Source organism: Phalacrocorax aristotelis, chromosome 5 (assembly GCF_949628215.1).
Source record: "Phalacrocorax aristotelis chromosome 5, bGulAri2.1, whole genome shotgun sequence".
NCBI classification, from domain to species: domain Eukaryota; kingdom Metazoa; phylum Chordata; class Aves; order Suliformes; family Phalacrocoracidae; genus Phalacrocorax; species Phalacrocorax aristotelis.
In genome coordinates this window covers 26,051,218-26,056,854 of record NC_134280.1, presented here as the reverse complement: position 1 = coordinate 26,056,854, position 5,637 = coordinate 26,051,218, and the positions used below count along the sequence as shown (strand labels likewise).

Below are 5,637 nucleotides of genomic sequence, written 5' to 3'. Positions count from 1 at the left end.
GTAAGGCCGCCCCCACCCCGCTAGGCGGCCTATTCCCCTCGCGCGCCCCCGCCTCCCGCCCGGCGCCGAGCCGGGGTGGGGCCCCAGGCGCAGCCCGCGGCTCGCAGGTCGGTACCGATCGTCTGCCTGCGGCCGTGGGGCTGCTGTGTGAAAGGGGAGCCATCGAGATACCGGCCTGGAGGGAGATAGATGGTTCATCGGATGGGTTAAAGTCATTTGTAGGAAAGGAAAGGAGGGAGTGTGATGGTTACAGAGGACTTTTGCAGGGGGCTCAGGGCGTGCCTGAGGTGACCAGGGCCTTCTGAAAGGAGTTATTTGTCTCCACGTGTAGTTTTAATCCCGGAGACGCTGCAAAGAGGCGACAAAAAGATTTGCTCTCCCGAGACTGCTTAGCACTCACCCTCTGAAAGTGAGGGTAGGTCAGTGTATTCAAGTTGAATACCAAAAGACATCCAAGCGATAAATTTTACAAACTTCTCAAGCAGAGGCACCGCCTGTACCTTTTAATGGCGTTTGCCATCGTAAAATAGCATAGAGAGTTTTAAAAAAAAGGTCTTCTGCGCAAATCTTGTATAGAATAAAGTATAGTTAAGCACATACATAATGCCATTTTTCAAGATACAGAAAACTTTATCAGGAAAACAGCATTATAAGAACCTATCCTTAAAGTCAAAGTTCTTTGTATCTTGGTTTCTCTGTCCTTTCACATTACCAGTAGCTATTTCAGTATGATGACCTAACCTAGGCAGGAGGAGTTGGCACCTACCCCCTTTAGAAATATGCTATATAAAGGAGTAAACCAGTTGATGTGATTTTACTGAAAGGTTTATAGGTGGGTAACCCCCATATACAATGCTTGACTGAAAGGGTTTATGAATCACTGGAAGTTCAGTATTAGCTGCTAATTTCATTTCCTTTACATCTTTACCCTGCAGTTCCTATGAAAAAAAGGAAAATGTGATCTCTGAGTTTCGGATTATCATTTTTCATTCATGCGAAAGTATAAAAACCTGTTTGATTTCTCTAACTAAAGAGAATTTTCTTAATAAGTAGAGAAATTCCCAATAGGTTTTGAAATATTCTTGCTACTATTGTGCATAGAAGTTGAAAGAAGTTTTTTAGATTATTCCTGCGTTTTGATCTCTCTGAGAAGGTAGGTGACTTCCTAGAAAGTAAAACTCGTTGGAAATCTCAGCAGCCTCCAGATATTCTTTGCATTGAGGCCAAACCCAACAATTTGTCATCTTCCTTCTCCCAACGAAGTAAGCCACACAATTTAAATTTTATTTCAAATAAAGTTCTTCTTATGTGTCGTTTATGTTGCTTGGTCTCTTGCCCCTGTTACCCACAGGGTGAGAATACTGTGAGACAGACAACAGTACTGGTTAAATATGTCTGTTCATTTCAAAGGTTCTTGTAGTTTACACAGGAGCTGCCTCCCTGAATTTGGAGAATACCGTCCCTTTAACAGTTTGATTGTCATTCACTTCACAGTTAAGTGTCACTTATGGAGGCTGATTGTCTTGCAGTCTCATTTGGTTGCACAGCCATGGGCAGATCACATTTGAATTCTATAGTTTCTGTTCAGGATTGTCCTCTCCTATGTGTAACTGATTGTACAAAACGTGATAATTTTGTATTATTGTGCTTACTGCACTGACATAAAAGACAAGTCAGTAGACGAGGGAGATGCACATTTTACAAAGATTCACAGTTGCTGATGAAAATTATCCACAAGTTTGAGGCCTTAGATGAAAAATTATAATTTTGATTTCAGGCAAACAGTTTCCTGCTAGCAAGGTATTTTCAGGTTGGTTGTCAACTAGTAGAATATTTCTTCCCATTTTGGATCACCCATTTCCTTAAGAGAAAATGTAGCTTTTAATACATCTGTACCTATTCTGGCTGATGTAGTTTCACAGTCAGGTGTAGTTTCATATTATGTAGCAGATGCGGTATTGGTGATCCTGCAGATGGCTAACATGCTTTCCTTTTTTTCCTAACAGTGTTTGGAAACATATACTCTCCTGTTTGTAAGAACAGTAGTTTGCACCTGGCTCAAAAAAAAAAAAAAAAAAAAAAAGGGAAAGGCTTTTGACTTTTATGTATTTATGTGGCTGAAATGTCAGTTTCTCTTAACTTTCCTTTTTTCTTGTGGGTTTGTTGGAGGTTTTTATTGCTTGATTCTTACATGGCATTTGTTTGTGTAGTGAATCTTTGGATATGTAAATATTGTTGGTGAAATTGTCCAAAGGTTGGTGTTTTTTGTATTACACAGAGCATATGGATGGGCATATGAAATTGATCTTGAGTTCTAGTCCCCAGAATAGTAGTGTTAATGGAGCCAATCCACTGAACCAAATCTATTTTCCATAAGCCTGTTAGACTGCAGAAACAAATGGACTCATAATTAATTGTTAGTATTGTGATGATAGTTTTGCACATGTAGCTGTAGTTTGAATATATTTAAGTTTCATACTTTGAAAAGGACACAAACTACAATTTTGATAAGAAGCCCTGAGTGCTGTATAGTAAAACATTCATGTGAGCTCCAGGACAAAAGATTATTTAACATTTAGTTCTTTTTTCTGCATTGTAGAAAACATGGTATATTTAAATGTGGGCAAGTGTTACTGCAAACACTTGACTCTTCTGCAAGCAACTGCAGCTTCTGCTATCTTCTTTTCATCTCTGAATTTGATTTAAATTGCTGAGCTTTGCTGAACAAAGACAGGATAATATATTAGTGTAAAGTCTGGTAACATTTTGACAATTCTTGTACTTGTATGTAGTGCAGGATGCACAAAAACCTTTTACTTCATTAATTAAAAAAATACATAGAATCAATAACCTGATTCTTGATATCAGAATTAGTAGCATGATTATGCTACAGTATTTGCATTATTTCAGAAATTGTTATTAATGCTTTTTATATACACATATACATATAAGTACATACATTTGTATACACACACAGAGTCCAGAAACAACAAATCCCTTCCACTTCAGATTGTGCCAATTCAAGTGTCTTCTGCCCCAGAACTCTGGCAGTCTCTGGAGGACTTAATTGCAGTGGTTTGAGATAGTATTTCCCGTTTCTGTCTGTGTTTTTCCTGTGCAAGCCACTGACTGCCTGTAGATACATTAGCTGCTTCAATTTACAGTCTCCTGTATTAATTTTAATAATTGATAAAGGTGTGTTTGAAGTACTGTGTCGGCCTATGAGCTAGTTTGAAGCAAAACCGCACATACTGGTCCACCAGCCTAGCACAGGTTTAGTAATCTCCCGCAAACATTTGGGGAAATAACACCAAAATCTTGCAACTATGCCTGTTACACTCCATCTGTCAGAGACCTTAGATCAATTTTGCATGACTTATATTCCTCAAGAGCTACATCTCAGAGCTGTGATCCAGGAAATGAGAGAGATCAAACAATTAGCAACTAGCTCATTTAAAAATACTTTTAAACTGCTTTCCCTTTGTATATTTTGGTTTCATTCAGGGACATGGGACTAATTCTTTCTACAAATTGGATCTCTATATAAAATATTTATTCTTTAGAACATTTTATATTTGTACCAGATATGTAATATGGAAAATAATCCTGCCTTTTGGATTGCTATAAAAATGAATAGTTTCCTAAATATTTTTTCCATTTGTTCTACTCTTCTTTGGATGCTAATTAAATCCAAACATATTAGACTCTATTTTATTTCATAACCTGCTCTCTCTATGTTTTATCTGAATTTGCTTCTTAAAATTTTATTTGCTTGAACCCTTCTGACAAAAATTAAAGGAAGGAGTGTGCATTGGGAATGATATTAGGACTAACCAAACGATAAAACATCTAGCAGTGAAGGAAAGATAGCTTCTGAGATGCCATTTTAACACAGTTGGCTCTGTAACTTTATGCACAAGAATTTTACATTTATTGTCTAGATCTTAGGATAGGGGGAATTATGTTACTAGCAAAATTATGCCCTAGACGAAATGTAAAGTTGTCATGTTAAAGTGTCTACAATCATATTTAAGGAGCTTACTTGAGATAAAGTATTGTATGTCCAACATTCTATGCTGCTTCATTTACACAAGGATCTAGGGTAAATTTAGGGCTTTCTTAAAAGCAATATAATTTGTTTATCCTATATTTTTTTTTGTTAGCAAACATACATTTTTTTAAAAATGTAGGTCAAATAGGAAGGAGTGTATGTATTCCTAGGGGGAAAAAAGAATGTGATAGCCACTTACAGTTAAAAACTCCAGGTAAAATGAAATTTAATATATTGTCTTTGAGGTGCCACTGCACGTGGAGTCAGCTGTTGTAAAATCTCTGTAATAAAATCAACACAACTGGGAAAAAGGTAAGAAATACAAGATTTCTAGAATAATTTTTAATTGGGATTAATGTTGTCTACACAGGAAGAAAAAAGCTTGTGATGTAGAAGAAAGAAGAAAAATGGAGGATGTAGAAGGTAATATCTGCTGTTCTTGAAATCAAAATTGTAAAGAGTAGTATATGATTGTACTTGGTCTTAGTGTTCATTCTTTGTTACTAGGATTTAGAAAACACCAGTTAACAGTAATTATACAGCTACCTAAATAGTAAGTATATTTGATATGTTTTATTAGGGTGAGGAACTGCAGGTGGATTTCCTGCTTGCCTACGTATCTGTGTGACAGTGTAGGGCAGGGGAAATAAATCTTGTTATTTCCTTGACTGCAATGCAGATCTGTCTCTGGGAGGGGTTTTCATATCCGCATGGCTCAAACACATGGTCAGTGTTCAGCCAATAGTTAGCTTTACATCTGGCACTGGATTTGTGTGTCTCAAAACGCCTTTTCTGACTGGTAAACATGAAAACCTCTCATTTCTTGTTTTCTAAATTGAATTTGCACATATTCTTTGTACTATGATTTACATCAAACATAATTTTGACTGTTTATCTGATGTACACTGTAGCTACCCTAACAACTACTTTGTCAACAACTGTCACAGACAGGATTTTTTAAAAACACAGCTACATAGCTGATTCCTTTCCTGTACTTACTCTCCCAGCTGTGCTTAAGCTGCTAGGATCATGCTTTTTGATGGCATATTATATTTTAATCTGTTTGTAAATTGTACTACATTTTTAAGTGTTACACCCCTCTGGCAGGTCAGATATTTCAAAATAGGGTGAATTGATTTTTTACATAATTATTTTCTGGTCTGTTGCTGCTGACAAACATTTAATTCATTTTATAACATGTATTTGAGATTTTTAGACTACTGTGATGCAAGGACATATGTACAGTTCTTTATATACAGCATGAAACATATGTGAATAAGGTTGTGTCTTTCAAAAGCTGCCAAAATAAATTTAAAGTCCAGAGGGTAATACCACATGTGTTAATCTTTGCATTTGGAACATTAAGGTGTATCTCTTTAAAAAAATCATCAAGTCTTCATAATGAATTCATAGAAGTTTTCTTTTTTCTTTTCTAAGGTAGAAATTTTTTATTTAGTTAGAAACAGATATTGCTAAATACAAAATAATATGCCCTAAAGTACAAGTGGTTGTAATTTAACCAATAGCATAAGCATTATAATAGATTCTGCCAGGTATCTTACAATTCTTACTCACTGCATTTAAAA

The 5,637-nt window shown here is 36.2% G+C and overlaps 1 long non-coding RNA gene across 1 annotated transcript in view; it reads left to right on the top strand.

Annotated features, from left to right (window-relative positions):
• The window catches only part of LOC142057482 (uncharacterized), a 260,201-nt gene that overhangs the window by 81 nt on the left and 254,483 nt on the right, over positions 1-5,637 (top strand). Inside the window, exon 2 of the long non-coding RNA XR_012660659.1 lies at positions 4,422-4,474. This is a non-coding gene — a long non-coding RNA (uncharacterized LOC142057482). The remainder of the gene's footprint in view (positions 1-4,421; positions 4,475-5,637) is intronic.